The sequence below is a fragment of the Stegodyphus dumicola genome, chromosome X1 (genome assembly GCF_044657685.1).
Source record: "Stegodyphus dumicola isolate Sdum_Otavi_A_Nest chromosome X1, ASM4465768v1".
Lineage (NCBI taxonomy): Eukaryota > Metazoa > Arthropoda > Arachnida > Araneae > Eresidae > Stegodyphus > Stegodyphus dumicola.
Window position 1 is genome coordinate 164,781,009 of NC_140780.1, and position 20,505 is coordinate 164,801,513.

At 36.0% G+C, this 20,505-nt stretch overlaps 1 protein-coding gene across 3 annotated transcripts in view; it reads left to right on the top strand.

The window, feature by feature from the left end:
- LOC118194808 (facilitated trehalose transporter Tret1-like) overlaps positions 1–20,505 on the top strand; it is a 74,789-nt gene that overhangs the window by 18,863 nt on the left and 35,421 nt on the right. The gene's annotated exons all lie outside the window — the stretch shown is intronic.

Consider the following 20,505-nt stretch of genomic DNA (forward strand, 5'->3'; position numbering starts at 1 on the left):
TAACGTGAACTTAGTTAACGCTGATAAATGTTTCTTGAAGAGGTATTGATATTTAATTACATATGTATAGTTGTGATTTTTGATATTACATTTTCAGTTTTATGTATTGCATATAATTTGCAAAGTTGTTGTGTTTTAAGAAAGGTAGCGGTACGGTATCAGAAAATGTAGTATGTTAACAATAATCCTTCTCCGTTACACGCTTAAGACATGAATGAATCTTAAATTCCGAAATAACTATGTTTCTCAGTACTTGAAATGCAACGTAAATCCATGTATACATTAAATGTTAGAAAAGAAAAAATATCGGTAGTTAGTTAAATATTTTAGATACACACTTTCTATTGAAAATATATTCTTGTTTTGGGGTAGAAGAATTCTATTTGTTATCTTTTAAGTAACGATACAATTGGCAATCTTGCTTTGTGACTTTAACCAGCTTTGCACACGTGACCCTTTTGTGAAGAGTTTCTACCTGATCATTATCAGCGATCGTTTCCGTATTTGTAAAGATTCTCACTTAACTGCTCGCTTTCAGGGTATTATTCACTTCATGTTTTTCCGTATCTTTGAGTTAAATGCGAAAGGATTTAAATCTTGAGGAAACTATGTTTAGTTATATCTGTTATGTTTAAGCGTGTTATGTGAAATAGTTGGGGTAGATGAGAAATTTTTATTACACTTTGCGTGACGCATATTTATATAATATGTAACATACACCTTGAAAAGATATATACTTATAGGGTTCCCCTTTAATTTTCCTAGGTCTGTACCATCTGTTCTAAATTCTTACCCGCAAGGAGAGTTTAACCAGACATATGAAAACTCATACCGGAGAAAAAAGTTTTACTTGCGATGTTTGTCAGAAAGCATTTGCAAGAAATTCTGACTTGAAACGTCATGCTTTGATCCATATCAAGCCTTCTAAAGAATACTCTTGTAATATTTGCGACCAAGTGTTCACTCAAAAGAGTGAATTGCTACATGTGCGCACGGCTCATTACGCTAAAAGGAAGGTCGATGCGCTCTATCGTCCCGTGAAAAAAATGAGGAAAGAAGGTGCTTTAAACGTATTTAGTGTACATACGTTTACACCCTCTGAGGAAAATGCGTCCGACTTTTTGTTATGTTTTGAAGAGATGCGCCCCCAAATTACATCAAAATTACAAGAAGAATTAGCCGACAAATCTGCTATTAAATGGTATGTCGTGGCAAAAGTTCATTTAACACGCACAACACGGGATGGGGAATTAGATACTATTGCCCCCCCATTTCCGATCTAAATGTGGTATTGAATTAATGGAGGAAACTGTGGAAGGTCATGTGGAAGAGGGATTTCAAAAAATCCTAAAGTCCTTCGAAGCATTTACTCAGCGGGGATCGGGATGGATTCTCGATAAAATAAATCAATTAGATTTATGTGTGGCAAAATATCATCCGCTTGCCCCGAGTAGTTACATCCCCCTTCCCAAAAAGCTGGCTGATAAGAAAGCCATTTTAAATATCCAGAACATGGACTTAAAATGCTTCGTATGGTGTCTACTAGCACATAAAATGAAGATTCACTGGAAAAATAACCCTGAACGAGTTAGTCATTACATACCCTATGAAGCAGATATTAAATTAGGCAAGATCCAGTGTCCCGTTCCAGTCACGAAAATACCAGTCATTGAAAGACTGAATAATATCCGTATTAACGTCTTCGGATATGAAGATGATGAAGTGTTCCCCCTCTATGTATCCTCTCAAGAAAATGAGGACTGTATTAATTTGCTCTACATTTCTAATGAAGGAGGCAGTCATTATTGCCTCATTAGAAATTTTTCGCGGTTAATGGGAGATTTAACACGTCTTAAGGCATGCACTTTTTACTGCTATCGCTGTCTCCACAGATTTTCGGAAGAGCGAAATTTAAAAAAGCACATGACTTTCTGCAAAGAACACTCACCGCAGCATATTAAAATGCCTTTGGAGGAAGATAAATTTCTTTCATTTAGAAATCAACATTTCCAACATCCAATTCCATATATCATATATGCTGATTTTGAGGCTATCGTCAAAAAAGTGCATACGTCGGAACCGAGTCATGCTACCTCATACACACAACCCATTATGAAGCATGAAGCTTGCGGGTACGCTTACATCATAATAGGTCCCGATGGCAAAAGTTTAAAACCTGCTCACGTGTATCGAGGATCAGATGCGGTAGATAATTTTCTGCAAAATATCATCCGTGAAAAAGATGAACTTGCGGAAACATTAACTCACATCGTTCCATTAATTATGACACCCCAACAAGAGCAGGACTTTTTAACGGCTACGATTTGCAATCTGTGTAAGAAGCCTCTTTATAAGGATCGCGTTCGCGATCACGATCACTTGACGGGACATTACAGAGGAGCATTACACAGTTTATGCAATCTGAAATATCGCTTGCAGAAAAAGATACCGGTGGTCTTCCATAATTTGAAGCATTATGACGCTCACCATATAATGCAGGGACTGGGAAAGATCGAAGACCATCAAATTGAAGTCATCGCTACGAATATGGAAAAATATATCACTTTTGCCCTTAGCAAGAAACACAATAAGATCAAAGTTTCTTTACAATTCATCGACAGTTTCCAGTTTTTGAATACATCTCTTGAAAAACTGGTACAAAATCTGCCTGCAGAAAAATTCAACATTTTAAAGGAAAATGTAAGAGAAGGGGATCTTTCTCTTCTCTTGAAAAAGGGCATTTACCCTTACGATTACATCCAGTCCTTTGAGATGTTTGAAGAGACGGCGTTACCACCTCCTGCCGCCTTTCACAATAGTTTAACGGACGAGGAGATTTCAGCGTCAGATTACGAACATGCACAGGCAGTATGGAACAGCTTCAACATCCGTACAATGGGGGAATATCACGACTTGTACGTGAAATCAGACGTTTTACAACTGGCAGACGTATTCGAAAATTTTAGGAAATTGTGTTTGCAATTTTATGAAATCGATTGTGCTCATGTAATGACATCACCCGGTCTGTCCTGGCAAGCATGTTTAAAAATGATTGAGCAGCCTCTAGAACTTTTAACCGATGTAGATATGCATCTCTTCATTGAACAGGGGATACGAGGGGGAATTTCAGTGATTACAAAGCGGTGGGCGCAGGCAAATAATCACTATATGCCAAATTACGATTCAACAAACCCAGAGAGCTATATCATGTATCTAGATGCAAATAACCTGTATGGATGGGCGATGTCGCAAGCATTACCCTATGGCGAATTTGAATGGATTTCTGCGGAAGCTGTAACTCCTGAATGGATTCTTTCCATTAGTGAAAATTCAACAGAAGGTTATATTTTAGAAGTTGATTTGGAGTATCCTCCTGAACTACATGACGCTCATAATGATTATCCTCTCGCACCTGAAAAGTTAAAAATTAATTTAGAAGATCTTTCTCCTTTCTCTCAAAACATCCTCCCCTATCAAAATTTCAATAGCCAAATTAAATTAATCCCCAATTTGAAGCATAAACAAAATTATATTGTGTATTATAAGAACTTACAATTTTATTTAAAGGAAGGTTTGAGATTGACTGCCGTACATAGGATTTTGAAATTTAAGCAGAAGGCCTGGCTAAAACCATATATTGATTTTAATACAGAACAACGCAAGAACTCAAAATCTGCTTTTGAGAAAGATTTCTTTAAACTACTGAATAATTCCATCTATGGTAAAACTATGGAAAATATAAGAAACCATGTTAACGTGCAACTTGTGAATGAACGGAAAAAGGCAGAAAAATTGGTAGCATGTCCCACTTTTAAACGATTCCAAATTTTCAGTGAGAATCTTGTTGCAGTGGAGAGATTGAAAAACACCCTCACTTTGAATCGACCAATCTATGTAGGTTTTGTGATTTTGGAATTAAGTAAAATTCTGATGTACAACTTCCATTACAATATTATAAAGAAGGAGTACGGAGAAAATGCGTCATTGTTATTCACTGACACAGATTCTCTCACGTATGAAATTCGTACGAAGGATGTATATGAGGATATGAAACATCGCAGCGACATTTACGATACATCAGACTATCCCCCTAATCATCCTCTTTACAGTCAGAAAAACATGAAAAAAATTGGATGTATGAAAGATGAATTTTCATCTAAATTGGTTTATGAATTTGTGGGTCTGAGAGCAAAAATGTATTCCTTTTTATCGGAGACGGGGGAGAAGAAGACGGCAAAGGGCGTTTCACGTCACGTCGTGCGAAGTAAAATCCTGCATCAGAATTACAAGCACTGCCTTCAAAACCTGAAGTCTAGACGTGAGATTCAATATAGAATTGCAAGTGAAGAACATCATCTTTTCACTCTTCGCCAGAATAAATTGAGTCTCTCCCCATTCGACGATAAAAGGTACATTTTGGAGGATGGCATCCATACACTAGCGTACGGTCATTATAAAATAGAGGCTGATAAAGAAAAAGTAAATTAATATTTTTTTTGAATGTCATCATTGGTCAATGACTTCACAGTGGAGTTGTGGGAAGGGGCTGGCACCTGGGAATTCAAAAAACCCCATGACTGTGAAACTGTGAAGAGAGACCCTCAGGTGTCAGAAAGCTGAGGCTTTCGATAAAAGCCTGTGTGTATGTGTGTGTGTGTGTGAAATTTTAATGAGTATTATGTTATTCTTTCCAATATTTTTAACAGTTATTTCTTTGCAGAAAAGCAGATATTTTGTTTGAGAGTTCAATCCTATATTTTGAATCATAGAATATTTTTTTTAATAAAAGAAACTTCTAAATAAATTATTTTCTTTTTTCGTCCGTAGAGGACGCCATGAGCAATTCCTAAATAAATTATTTTCTTTTTTCATCCCTAGAGGACGCCATGGCTCCGTTGCCAAATTAAAAAAAAACTAACTTTTAATGAAAAGCAGGAGGTCTACAACTCAATCAGCTATCTACCAACACCTCAACTCCTCTCGTGACCACGCCTCCTAGTGTGATGACGTTGCCTTTGGTCCCGCCCTCTGTGACGTCATTGACCACGCCCACACCGCACACCGCGTGCAGGTGAACCCGTATTTTTATACTACTAATACGTATACTGTGGATGAGTTCACTTCGGATTACATCACGATCACAGCTACATTGGATATAACAAAATTCAAGTCGCCTAAGGTTAGAGTCCATATAAATGGGTTGCTTTTTACGACATCCTCAAGAAACCCCCCTTAAAAGCAAAGGTCTCTCAAATCACTTTGATATCGATAAAAGGATTGATAAGCTACCACTGAGTTACCATTCGCTTAAACGACGTTTAGGCCTCCAACATTGTGATTGCAAAGGACTCTTTCAGAATGCTCATCAAAAATATAAAGCATTTTGTTACAGTAAGAAATCGCCTGCGTAGGATTATAAGGTATTTCTCCCGGCTTCTTAGCATGCCTTCGCGGTGTAATGCCCAGCACACTCGGAGCGTATTCGAGAGGTCGCAAGTTCGAGTCCGGCTGGGAAATTGCTCATTTTTCATGTCTCCTGTTTCAAAATAACCTAATGACCCAACAGTGATGCCCGAACTAAAAAATGTTGTGAATAATGATTCTCCACCACCAGGATTTAGCCACTGGGTTCCCTAATCGCCAGTCGCCCTTTAAAAGGGGGAGTATAAAAGGTATTTCTCCCACCTTCTTAGCATACCTTCGTGGTGTAATGGTCAGCACGACGCGTATCCGAGAGGTCCGAGGTTCGAGTTCCGTCGAAGGCATTTTCATGTTTCCCGTTTCAAAATAACCTAATGACTCTACAGGATATGGCAATTTACGTGGAATCTGGCAATGAAAATAGAGTTAAATTGTATCAACAAGAAGAATAAAACAGAAATTAAGAAATTCCGTTCTGATAGATGGAAATGAAAAATTGCAGATATAAAACTAAATGACAGATCTTTCTGGAAAATTCTCAAATCTCTTAAACACAAACACAAGTGTAGTCAGCCCATAACTGCTGTGAACTTTGCTACGTACTCGAATGTTGACAAGTTTTCAAGTTTGTCTGAGTGTTGAGCTTTCGCTGAACACTTGAATCAGCAATTCACTACTAGTGTGACAAATTCAAAATATAATGATGAAATAATCCTGATGAAATTCAAAATATAATTAAGTTGGACATAAAAAAGACCCCAGGTCTTGACGAACGTACGAACAACGTATTAATTAAGTTGCCTCCTAATACTATTGTAGAGACATTAGGTATTTTTGGAAGCAGGCGAGATGAAAAATGAGCAACGCTTTCGCCGGGAATCGAACCACGGACGTCTGGAATACGCGTCCAGCGTGCGGACCATCACATCACGAAGGCATGCCAAGAAGGCGGGAGAAGTACGTTATATACTCCCCTTTTTAAAGGACGACTGGGGTTTTAGGGGACTCAATCGCCAAATCCTGGGTGTGGAGAATCATCATCCAACACCCTTTTTTTTTATTTCGGGCGCCATTGTTGAACCATTAAGTATTTTTGGAAGCAGGCAAGATGAAAAATGAGCAACGCCTTCGCCGGGAATCGAACCACGTACCTCTGGAATACGCGCCCAACTAACGTGGTGCAGACCACTACACCACGAAGGTATGCCAAGGAGGCGGGAGAAATACCTTATACTATCTCCAAATTCACTAGAAATTTCAACACCAGAGTGAGGCTATGTTATTTTCCCAATTCTTGGAAATGCGTTAAGATCTTTAGTCTCCCCAAGCCCGTAAAAGACAGCACCAAAGTGGAAGGCTTTCGACCTACAACTGTGTTTTACAATCTCAGGAGAATTTATGAACGTATTGTTTGAAAAAGAATAAATTTCTATCTCGAACTTTTTCTTTCGCCCTAATATGGATTCAGGACTTCTCTTTATTCCAAAGCACCTTGTTAGGCTGATCAAATTTATCGCGGTAGCTCTGCACTATAAAAAGTTCACGGCATTGCTTATGCTAGACGTGGTGACAACTTTCGGCTGTGTTTAATATAAGGTATTGATCTTCAGATTGATCAAGATGAACTTTATTCGGTATATTATTCAAAAACATCATTGCAGGAGAGCACCGGGGCTCTTGACTCGGGCCCATTCTTTACCTTTCCCAAGTAAAACCTGGATTATAACTGTAGTTATAACTGTAGTTATAACTTTAGTTTGCCACTTAGGCGATTCGATGGTAGCCGTCAGCTCCATCTAACCAAATAATGACATCTCCAAACACCAGGATTTTGCTTCTTATATTAAGAACTGGTGCAGAAAATGGAGGATCAGTATAAATGCCTTTAAGCTCCTATTGATCAGGAGGCGCAAGATTCTGAAAAATCTCTACTTATTTAGTTGATACTCTTAACAGTATAAGTAATGTAATTTATCTGGGGTTGTCATCAACCGTAAGCTTATACGGAATTATCATAGTAAGCACACCATAGGAAAAGCCTGTGTTGTTGCAAATCAGCTTTCGGCATTCCTCGGAAACTACTGTGGACTGTCTCTCAATAAGAAGAGAAGGATTTACCTATCAACCTATAAGGCAAAGTCTATGCTACGCGTGGGCCAAGTCTTCCAAGTAACCGACCCTTTTGCTCTTCTCTTAAATGGTGCTTTTGAGTAACAACTTATGAATTAATTATTATCCTTTAATTCTGATGAGTAGGTTATATAGATTATATATACAGTAGAGTAAATACATATCTCAACTACTCCTGTACATTTAGCTAATTCACTTAGTTTACAGTACCTATAAAACAATATATTTAAATAACGTTCAAAATTCTCATAAAAAACATAATTGTTACAAGATGAGAAATGAGCCTTGTTATTTCAGTTGTCATTGGTTCCTTCTAGATAAAACATGTAATAAATATATGGTACCTTTAACAAACAGTGACGTGATAAGTATATGCATTAAGCAGTTAGTTAGTTGATGCATATTTGAAGCATATATTTATAATTAACATTCGCACAGGTACATAAACTATAAACACATATGAAACAAACGTATATCCAACACACTAAGTGTATTATGACGCATATACAAACATTTTGAAGGTAATATCAAATGTACGTAGAGCTCGGAGAATAAATCAGAGAGAAGTCAGGAAATGGCTGATATTTTTGTCGGAAGAAAAGTATACTTGTACTTAAAGCGTTAGCGAGAATATCTTTCATCCATTCTGGTACCAATGCTCATTTTAACTGCCGTTAATTATGCAGGCATTTGGATCTGTTATAAACAATGAGTTCAAAACGCCCCTAGAGCCCAGATCTATGCAATTTTCTAATATCAAAGTGATTTACCCTTAGAATAATTTACTAAAATAAATATTTTATAACATTTATTTATTTACGTATTGGGGGTTGTATTCTCAGACAACTTGTGAAGGATTATCATTAGGTTTCAGTTGTAAGGATCTTAAGTTTTACTAACGTTTATTTTATTTTAAATCTTTACTATCACTTCTTATTTTCTACTTCCGGCCAGAATTATAAGCGTGAAGGTTTTTATGCAAAGTTTGTCTGGCGAACGCCAAGTATTTAAGTGTGGCCTTTTTGCCAAGCGAAAGAGAGGAAGCAGTAAGTCAACGCAGGCCGCTTACCTTAGAAGTTACGCAGTTGCTGTTCGCCTTCCAGGCCAGAGGTTTTAATCCTCTTGATAAATTAAACGTATTGTAGTGTTCACAGTCTCTGTGTACATACGCTTCCTGTTTTTATAAGGCCAATCTTCCATGTGTATTGTTCTAAAGTTAAATTAGAGTTTAGTTTTATTTTTATACTTTTTTACGTTAGACCCCGAGTGGAGGGTCAGTGTATTCCGAAGTACGGAAGTTATTGTATATAGAGAAAAAATAAAGGGTTTTATATACCCTTCGTCTGTATCCTGTCTACTTACCACAATTAGTGAACATAGCTTTAGTAAGCTCTCTGTTCCGAGTCAGGTCCTTGTATGTTCCCGAAGAAGGTTAGAAGGAACATTGAACCTGATAGTGGCGCCCAACGAAGAAGAATAATTATGGCCGAGTTTCAAGAAGAACCTGTGCTGCCTGCAGAAACGGCTCAGAATCCAGAAATGTCAGCTGCCGCCCTGGAAGGATTCGGTTACATCGTCCAGACCATGCGCGCTTCGATGAAACCAGAAGCAACGTTTAACGGAAACTCACCGGTAACCAGTTTCTTGGAAAAATTGGATGACCACTTCATGCTCTACTCCGTGCACGAGTTTCAAAAAGTTACCTTAGCTACCAGCGCTTTGAGGGGCCAAGCGCTTAACTGGTTCAAATGTATCGGCAGAAGTCTCTTGGGTCAAGCAGGAAGTCCCACCTATACTTACGAAAATTTCAAGACTGCCCTACTAAAAGCCTTCCCTGTTGTACGGGATCGTGCGAAATTAGAAACGGAACTTTTTAGCATATATCAACAAAGAATCGAAAACCTCTCGAGCTTTATTTTAAGAAAAATTCACGTTTTCAAGCTCTTGTATGGAAACCGTCCGGATCCTGAAATAATTCAAGTGATTTTGCCGAGGTTACTGCCCCAAGTGCAAGACTTTATTGAATTAAGAAATCCGACTACACTGGAAAAGTTATTTGAGCTAGCAATCCAGTTTGAAAGTAGAAGAACGGCGGACGTCGAAAGAAGACGCCAATATCAACAGCGAAACCAATTTGGTACGCCAAGACTACAGCAAACTCAAGCACATGGCTACGGAGAAAAAGCGAAGCAGTGGGCAAGGAAACCCGAGCATTCAAAAACAGCCGGCGAACGTCGACAGTTCAATAGCAACCCAGGAAAAAAGTCTCAAGGCCAGGGGAAAAAGAAGGAAAGCACGGAAAGGAAAAATAATTTAAACTAAAACGGATTTCTGCGGACGAGAGGGTGCGGAAATCCGAAGGCCACGAAAACCCCTCTTCCTACAAGTTAAATACAGTAATGGTGAAAAATTTTGACTCTTCCGAAGATTGAAGTCTTGGTGAATAATATCCCGGCCACCGCACTCCTGGATACCGGCGCGCAGTGTTCCTGTGTGGCAGAAGTCTTTTTTAGAAAGTATTTTCGCAAATACCGCATATATAATGCGGATAATACGACAGTATTAGCGGCGGAAGGAGAAAAATGTAAGTGCGTAGGTAAAGTACCTTTGTATATCCGTATCAAGGACGAACAAGTAAAGGTGATGTTTTTTATAGTAAAGAATCTGCAAGCACATTTGATCTTAGGAATAGACTTTCTTTCAGGCGCACAAGCTACACTGGATTTTAATGAAGCGTCCCTTAAGCTGACAATGAAACCAGTGCGTGTAGAAAAGGTTGAACCGCCAAGGTTAAATCTTGACCACCTGCCTAATGACGAGCAAGATAGAATCCGACAAGTGGTAAGTGAATTTGCTTTGTTATTTAGTGATATTCCAGGATTTACTCAGGTTACTAACCATAGTATTGACACCGGAGATGCATTGCCAGTTCGTCAAAAACCATACCGGTATGATAAGAATAAGGAAAAAATTATAGAATGGCATATTACCGATATGCTACGTAAAAAGATCATAACGCCCATCTCAAGTAGTTATGCTAGCCCGGTGGTTTTATGTAAGAAAAATAATGATTATCCTTTGGAGCATCCAAAAAGGTGGAGATTCGCTATTGATTACCGTAAATTAAATTCCATACCGAAATATCCGGTATATCCGTTACCGATCATAGAAGAAATTTTAAGGAACATAAAATCAACCAAATTTATGACGACTTTAGACTTAACGACTGGTTATTTTCAAATAGGGCTGAGGCCTGAGGACGTGCCTAAGACTGCTTTTATAACCAAGTCAGGCACTTATGCATTTTTGCGTATGCCGTTTGGCCTTTCAGGCGCCCGGCAACATTTCAGCGATGTATGGACATTGTGTTAAGACCTGTTCTTGGAAAGTCTACATTTATCTATTTAGACGATATCATTATTACTAGTGATAATCTAGACCAACATGTACAGGATTTAAGACAGGTGTTTTCTTTATTAAATGAGGCCGGTCTAAAAGTTAATGTCGAAAAGTGCAAATTTGCAGCCCCTGAATTAAAATATTTAGGTTACAAAATATCTCAAAAAGGGATCGAGACAGATGAATCAAAAATAATCGCTGTACAAAAGTATCCGACTGCAAACACGGCAAAGAAGCTCTCTTCTTTTCTAGGACTTTGTTCATATTATAGGTCCTTTATAAAAGATTTTGCGGCTATCGCTGAGCCATTGTTAAAATTAAAAAGGAAAAAGGCAAGATTCTCGTGGACGGCCGAAGCCAATAGTGCTTTCGAAAAATTAAAACAAGCATTAACGCAAGCCCCTGTGTTAAAATTTCCTGAAAAGGATGAAAATTTAGAAATTTCAGCGGATGCTTCGGATTATGCGGTAGGAGCGGTACTTTCGCAAAATCAGCAGCCCGTGGCATTTTTTAGCCGAACTTTAAATCAAACACAAAGAAACTATTCCGCGACCGAGAGAGAGGCACTTGCAGTTCTGTTAGCAGTGCAAAAGTTCCGAGTCTATTTTGGAAAGGCGCCGATAACAGTATACTCTGATCATGCGGCGGTAACTAGATTGTACTCAGGGAAAAATTTATCCCCAAGGTTAATAAGATGGGCACTCAAGCTGCAAGAATATAATCTGGTAATCAAGCATACCCCCGGAAAGGAAAATATCGTAGCAGATGCCCTATCACGAATTAAATTAGACGAACAGGGTAATACGGTAAAAGTTGCAATGCTTACAGCGTGTCCAATAAATTCCCGAGAAACTGTAATAACAGAACTGGGTAAGGATCCTGAGTTTGGAAGTATTTATGAGTATTTGAAGGATCCTGAAAATTTTAGCCACCAAGATATTGTGGCGATAAGAAATAGGGCGGCCCATTACGAACTAATAGATGGTCTATTATTCTACACAAAAACTACGAATTCCAACAACGAATTTCGACCTGTTATCCAAGCTAGTCTTAGATTAAATATCCTGCATGAGCTCCATGACAGCCCTTTAGCTTCTCATGCTGATATTCGAAAAACTATCCAACGCGTACGCGAGGCAGTCTACTTTCCTGAACTGCAAAAGTTAACAAGGGCGTATGTCCAGTCCTGCCCAACATGTCAAGCCGTTAATTATATTAATTTCCGCCCGGCCGGGTTTCTAAATAGTATTAAATCCGAATTTCCAAATGAAATAATTGGCATCGATTTATTGGGCCCTTTCCCAAAAAGTCAGTTAAATAAAAGTCGCTATCTCCTTGTTATGGTTGATCATTTTAGTAAATGGACCGAAATTGTTCCCTTAAAACGAGCCTCCGCGAAATTGGTTACCGATTCTATTTTAAATAAATATATTTTAAAATAGGGGGCGCCCCTAAAAGTTATATAGGATAATGGACCTCAATTTGTAAGTAATATATTTGAAGACATGTGCCAAAAACTGGGCATACGTCATTTAAAAATGGTCCCGTATCGGCCGCAATCAAATATAGCGGAACTGGTCAACAGAAATATAGTTAAAATTATCCGTAGTTATGTTAAAAATTTTCATAAAAGCTGGGATAACTATGTCAATGAATTTGCTTTCGCCCTTAGGACCGCAAAACATGATACAACGGGCAAAACTCCTGCTGAGTTATTTCTAGGCAGAAAGATTATAACACCGTTAGATAAACTATTTTATGTGCAACAAAGGGCCCCAGAATTTAAAATGGGTGATATAGAAAAACTAATAAAAGAAGCAAAAAAGAATACGGAAGTAGCACAAAGAAAACAGAAATTATATTATGATTTGAAACGACGGGGAGTAACTTATAAAGTAGGGGATGAAGTTTTAAAAATTAAGCATTCACTTTCTTCAGCACCAGAAGATAAAACTGCCAAGTTTTTTCCACGATTTGAAGGACCATATGTTATAGAAAAAATAACTCACGCTGTTGTAGTGTTAAAAGCCAGAAATGGTGAAACCTGTTCCGCAAACATTGATCAAATCAAGCCCTACTTCGATCGTAATAAAATGCAAATCTTTTCAGATCTTTTGCAGGATCCGGCACGGCAGACACCGCAGGCACAAGCTCCAGATGTAGAAAAACGACAAGTACAAGGGCAAGCCATTAAGAGGCAGGAGCAAGTGAAAAGAAAGTTTCCTTGCGGAAAAATTGAAGGTAGCAAGAAAAAGAAGCCGTTCCACCGTCCAGAAAAGAGAGTTCACGAACACCCCCAGAATGAAGAAGGGAGAAGGACGACGTATGTGAAGAGGACCAGGAGAAGTGACGGCAACTATAACCCGGCTTTAAAACGGAAGATCTACTCATCCGACAGAACTCTCCGCAGCAGAAGTCGCCGAACTGCGGAAGGGCCATCAGCGGCGGAGGAAAAAGTACAAGAAAAATGTGAACGGCCAACAACGAGGTCCAAGCAGGATCACGACAGAAGTTTCCCGGTTCCGCCAAGACCAGCTGCCATCAAACGGCAAAGACCACAAGCAGAGGAGAAAAGGAAAGTATTCAAGGGTGGCCGTACTGGTGAAAAAAGGAAGCTTCCAGAGGAAAGCACTGAAGGGCGAGCCCGTACAAGAAGGAGGATAAACCAAGCTACTATCTGCAGTACCTTTAAAGACTGGGCCCAGAAAAGGATGTCCGAATATTACAAAGATAAGTAAAATTTTATGTTACTTTGCAAACTTAAGTTAATCTTTCATTCTTACTGCAAGTGGCAGATTTCAAGAAGTTTTACCTCATGCGAGGTCTACCTTTATCGCCAAAAGGGCGAGAAATGAGTTGTGACCGATTTTCGTATTATGTTTTTAAATTACTCGTGCGTAAAACTAAAGTTGATGTATAATAGCGTTGTGTAAAGACTTAAATATTGTAAAAAGTTATTGTATAAATTTTATTTAAAACATTCTAGCAAGAAAGAAGTTTTAGTCTGAAAGACTTTTTGAAATGTAGTATTATTTCAATGTAGAAAGAATTGGCACTTGCTTTCAAAAGAATAGAAGTTAACAATGTACTACTAATGTATGTTTTCAAATGTGTAAAATTAACGGCATGTTGATATGTTCTTATGTACATGTGAACTGTTATTTTAAATGTTAAGAAATACCGTGATATGGTAAAAGTGAAAGTAATGTTAAAAATTTGTTATTCGTGTGACTGTAAAGATTAAATCATGGCGAATATGTGGTAAAGGTTGAATGATGTAGTTAGGCTCTCTGACGCTACACTTTAGAGTTAGCCACTTTTAGAATAGTACCTCAGGGTTTAGAGTTGAAATTAGGGTGTGTTAAGAGGTCTCGTTATGTTGAATTTTTACACGTTAGTGTTTTGATTGTAGGAGGAAGTGTGGCACACGTAGACAGAAACACATTCGTGTTTGGTGTTCTTTTACAACACATGTCAGAGAGCACGGGGAGAGATAATTAAAATAGTCATGAATGAAATAAGAATGTTAAGAGCAGTATAATTCTATATGTTACTTGCCATGTCATTGTGTAACATTTCATTAAACTAGTTTTCCTTCCAGATCTCTGGAAGGAACCAGAATTGAATAAAAGCTCCTGGTTAGATGCAGTACAGATGAAAAAAAGATTGTTGTATATCCTGGGAGCTGCTATTGTAACAAATTTCTTTCTTTTAAATTTTCTAGTTTCTAACGAAGTTATGTTTGTAAAAGGTTGGCCTCGCGTTAGATTCTAGAGCTAAAAGTTTTCAACAAGGTCGTTTTAGACCTCAGTTTCAAACTAATTAACTCTGGCGGGAAGTATGTAAGGATCCTAAGTTTTACTAACGTTTATTTTATTTTAAATCTTTACTATCACTTCTTATTTCCTACTTCCGGCCAGAATTATAAGCGTGAAGGTTTTTATGCAAAGTTTGTCTGGCGAACGCCAAGTATTTAAGTGTGGCCTTTTTGCCAAGCGAAAGAGAGGAAGCAGTAAGTCAACGCAGGCCGCTTACCTTAGAAGTTACGCAGTTGCTGTTCGCCTTCCAGGCCAGAGGTTTTAATCCTCTTGATAAATTAAACGTATTGTAGTGTTCACAGTCTGTGTGCTACATACGCTTCCTGTTTTTATAAGGCCAATCTTCCACGTGTATTGTTCTAAAGTTAAATTAGAGTTTAGTTTTATTTTTATACTTTTTTACGTTAGACCCCGAGTGGAGGGTTAGTGTATTCCGAAGTACGGAAGTTATTGTATATAGAGAAAAAATAAAGGGTTTTATATACCCTTCGTCTGTATCCTGTCTACTTACCACAATTAGTGAACATAGCTTTAGTAAGCTCTCTGTTCCGAGTCAGGTCCTTGTATGTTCCCGAAGAAGGTTAGAAGGAACATTGAACCTGATACAGTTATTAAATAAACATACACTCATTATGATGATCAAGTTAGAAAATGGTTTTAACTGAGTGAATTTAGAACCTTATAAATAATGACGGCTTACAAGAGAGTCAAAATATGATTTCACAGCATATTTTAAGCTTAGAAGTTTTATGTTGGACTAAAATTATGAAGAATGAAAACTATCCGTGAGTTTAGCAAATGAGAAACATTTATTTTGGGGAAAAAAAAAATCCTTTTAGACTTTAAAAGCTATTTTTAAATTCTAGAAAAATATGCTGAGATTGTTGATAAAGAGATTAAATTTCTTTTTTCCTAAATTCACATGGAAAACAATATGAATAAAGTAATGTCAAATTCCATACGATATTTTATTTTCTTGAAGATTAATATTATACTCGCAATCTTACTCATATAACAATAATATTAAATCATTATAATTACATCTTGAAGAAATAAATTAATAAAAATATAGTGAAAAATACTATATTTTGATCACATGAAGCAGCTTTAAAACTATAATGATAATAAATTTCATGAATATTTTTCACTAAATCACGAAATTTTTTATATGTGCTAATATTTTAGTGATCTGTTTGGAAGAAGGCATATTTTATAATACCGAAAACAATTTAAGTTAAAATTATTACAACAATAAATCATTAATACGCTTAAATCTTTCATATTGCAGAAAATAAATGTAACGATAATAATGATTACACGCGAATCATTCCTGAGCTTGTTTCTTAACAATGTTTTAATACTTATTTTTGCTCTAAGATCTAACTAGTTTAACTACCGCATATTCTGCTTATATATAATATATATATATAATCTCTCAGAAGATAGACAACGTACTGCTATTCTTGAGCATTTTCATATACATAATTTTGATAACATTGAAATTAGTGTGTTAGATATTGTACCCGATACTAAATTAAGACTGTTTCAGGAATCCATTTACATACTTCAAAAAAGGTCACTTTATCCTTACGGACTTCCTATCTAAGTAATACCACCAATAAACATTCAGAAGTTTCTATATATGGACAATTCAGATTTTTTAGCAATATTACTACCAGAGGATCAAGAGGAGGTAATTCAAATAAGAAAAATTTTTTTCAACACAAGATCTGAAATTTGAAATTAATTATTAAAAATCTAAATTCCTTCCTTGAAAATAAAGCGTTCTCAAAAAATATCATAAAACTTCTTCATACTTTTAAGAATATTTATTACCTTATGGAATCTTATTAAAATATTTGATTAACAATCTCAATGTTTCCAAATAGTCAAAGATCTGATAATAGACTTTTGCAATTTTAAATTAAAGAATAGTAATTTTTTTCACAAAAAAATTTTTTGTACCATACAATTCAAGCACCCGTCTTACGATCAGTTAAAAATTACAAGCATATTTAAAAAATATCAACACTTGCTACCTGACCAACAACTTCAAATTAGGCCCTGTTTTAAATTTGAAAAGACCTTAGGTCAGCTTGTTATCAACCACCACAATGTTAAAGAAGATAGCATATGTCATTGCCAACTTCCTATTTACAATAAATATGTATATCCTTATCACCAACATATTATTACTGGAGATCTTAATATCATTGAAGATACACAATTGCGTGACCTTATGCAACTTGGCACTAAATTTCGTCTACTTTCAGCATTAATAAGCACTTTAGCCTTAAACAATTCAATAATGATCTTGATAAATTTATCATTTTAGCTAGTAATAGATCCAATTTACCTACTACTACTTTTCTTGAATGGAAAGCTGCACTAATTAAAGAATTTCAGCTTATGCTTTTCAAGTTACCGAATTTCAATTATTTGCACAATAAAAGGCATCTAGAAATTCTTATTCAGAAACAGCAAGATAACTTTATCATCACAAAGATTGACAAAGCTAGCAACAATTTTAGTGTTATTTGAAAAAAGTTTTATTTCGACCTTCTGCATAATGAATTGAATAACACTTGCACCTACCAAAAGATTACTACCAGCACTAAGACTCTTCTCAATAAATTTAATGCACTACATAAAAAACTTAAAATCCTTCCTCGGAAATATAATAACAGATTTGCAAATCTATATGCACTACCAAAATTTCATAAGACTCCGATCAAATTTAGGTTCATTGCCAATAGTACCAAAAGTTATCTTAAGCCCCGTTCACATGCAACGCTCCTTCGCACAGCTGCCGTTAGCAGGAGGAGAAAAGGGAGACATGCAAGGTGGACCTTGGGAGACATGAAAGAGTTTCGTCTTTAAGGACCCGTTCAGAAGACCACCGTCTTCCTTCCCTTTGCACCTAAGCCTCTGTGAACAATCACGTCTCCGAATTGGCAGATTTCTAATACTGTTTACACATTTTTAACGTTGTTTAATGTTGTTAATTTTGTAATCTGTACTTTCGCAACTGGTACCTGAACTTTCGTAATGGTTCCTGAAAAATATATGCTTTTCAATTATTATTATTATTATTATTTTATGAGCTGTTATTTAGTTCACTCTTGGTGCTTGTCGCTATGGTTAAAAGATGATCATGGATTTTTAAACTGCTTCCCGATAAGATATAGAACTCAAACTTTGTACTTACACTGCTTGTGGATGTGATGTCACGCTTTTGATTTTTAGGGGATTAGATTTTTTTCAAATTTAAAGAAACGATTTTTTGCAAATATTAACAAATAAACTGAGAATCTCAGAATATTATAGTTTGCACCATAATACACCGTGGAGGAAAAAAAATTAAATGAAATTTTTAGCGTAATATTTTTTAAAAATATTTTGGAGAATTTTTGAAAATCGTTCATATTTTTAGACTTTTTGACGCGCATTAATTTTAAAATTTCATATCTAAAAATATATCGGTTACAAACTTCCGACATTTTCACAGCTTATAAAACAAACTTTTCGCATTTAAAAAAAATGATAAAGGAAATTAATTGGATGATTTTTTTATTTTTTGAAAGATATGCAAAGAAGCAGAATGGGAAATATTGGTTCTTCTTGGGCATCAATTGGAAACATCGGTTTCAAAGTAATAATCTCATTATACCAAACTATTTTTATGACATTATTTATGCTCTATAATTTGTTATTGTTGCCAGCTGTTAGTTCAGCGTGAGATTGGAGATATTTCTGAGTTAATTTTCTCTTAAAATGCGTTTTGCATTCCGTTGTGTTTAACGTTCTTATTAGATTGAAGCATAACTACTGATTATACTTAGTGATATTCTAAATACTTGTACGAGTATATGTGTGAAAAATTCCAGAACTTTTAAGTGGTTCTGTTGATAAAATAAATTTAATTAAGCTGTTATCGGATATGATTGCAATGACAATCATTTACGAACTATTATCAATCTATTGCAAACTCGTACGCACGCAACAATATTATAATTAATTAATGTATTAAAATTGTTTTGAACGTGTTTTACAAAACAAAAACAGGTAAAGAAAAATTCTGCTTGCGTTTTATGAGTTTTTGCAATTTTTCTGGCCACATAAGGTTTTAAAAAAATTTAGTAAATACCCGAGTCCCTTGTCGTGTTACCGAGTCCCTTGTCGCGTTGAAGCCGATATGACCTTGTCTTAACTTTAGTTTTAATTTGAACGATATTTCTGGAACTATATTTCTGGAATCATCAGATAACCTTGTCTGTATTTTTCTATAATTTTCGCATCTTGTACAGTTCTATCTAATTTTTTGGGGGATGCTATCACATCCCCAGACATCTGTCAGCGCGATTGTTTCGCTTACAGTCCAGCGAGCAGTAACTAAAATTAAGTGAACCGCGCAGTATAGTAGGGTAATCTCCCCATTTGCCCTGCTCCCGAGAGGTAAGGAGCATTCAACCAAATTCTAATTGTAATTTTATTTAATTTATATTTACCAACTGAATAAATAGCACTAGGTTTGGTGCGTATTGAAATTCAGTAATAAAATTTTAAAGAAACTTGAAATGATTTAATGTTTATTTAGACAGTTTGTATTCTTTAAACTGCAAATGCAAACTGAGAAACCTTTTGCATTTTTTTTCAATAAATCCTTTTACTTAAAGTCCTAAAACATATACAGGTATGGACTAAATTTTTTATTATTTTTACTGCTTATTTAAAATTATATACTTTATAGAAACAAGGATGGGTTTTGCAAAATAATGAAAGGAAAAATGATTTGAAATGAAAATGTGACTGAGATCATATTTGTTTTAAAGATTTTAGATAAAAGTGTATTTTTATTTTTTCTCTGAAACTAATTCATTAATTGCAAAATTATTCCTTGAAGTTATTAAGAACTAATAAATACAATAAAAAAACTGGGGGTAGACATTGAAAATTGCAGGAGAAGAAAAACATTTTAATTGTAAAATTTTTCTTCAAAAATTTAAATTAAAAAATTACTAGTAAAAACTTTTTTTCAGCTTAAAATTATTTTGTCTCACAAAACCATTTAATAATATTTATAAAAAGTAGATGAAAATGCTTAATTTTTTTTTTTTTAAATAATCATTCAAAAGGTTACCGAGTCCCTTGTCGCGTTGAAGCCGATATGACCTTGTCTTAACTTTAGTTTTAATTTGAACGATATTTCTGGAACTATATTTCTGGAATCATCAGATAACCTTGTCTGCATTTTTCTATAATTTTCGTATCTTGTACAGTTCTATCTAATTTTTTGGGGGATGCTATCACATCCCCAGACATCCGTCAGCGCGATTGTTTCGCTGACAGTCCAGCGAGCAGTAACTAAAATTAAGTGAACCGCGCAGTATAGTACGGGTAATCTCCCCATTTGCCCTGCTCCCTTGAGGTAAGGAGCATTCAACCAAATTCTACCTCCAATTCGGCGAGGCAGTTAATGCTTGTCCCATGTGAACGGGACACGTTGGAAGAACCGGTTTTCGCTACCGGTCGAATCTCCTCTTGTGAACGGGGCTCTAAAGAAATAGATTATCTCTTTGCGCAAAAACTACGTCTAATACGTGACCTCATTAATAATTATGATTTTAAAGATCTACATTGCAACTGGATGATTTCAAGTAACGGAAAGGTTCTAAATACTATAAATACACTTAAAATAGAACATATCCAATGCTACGAATTTAAAAACCTCTATACT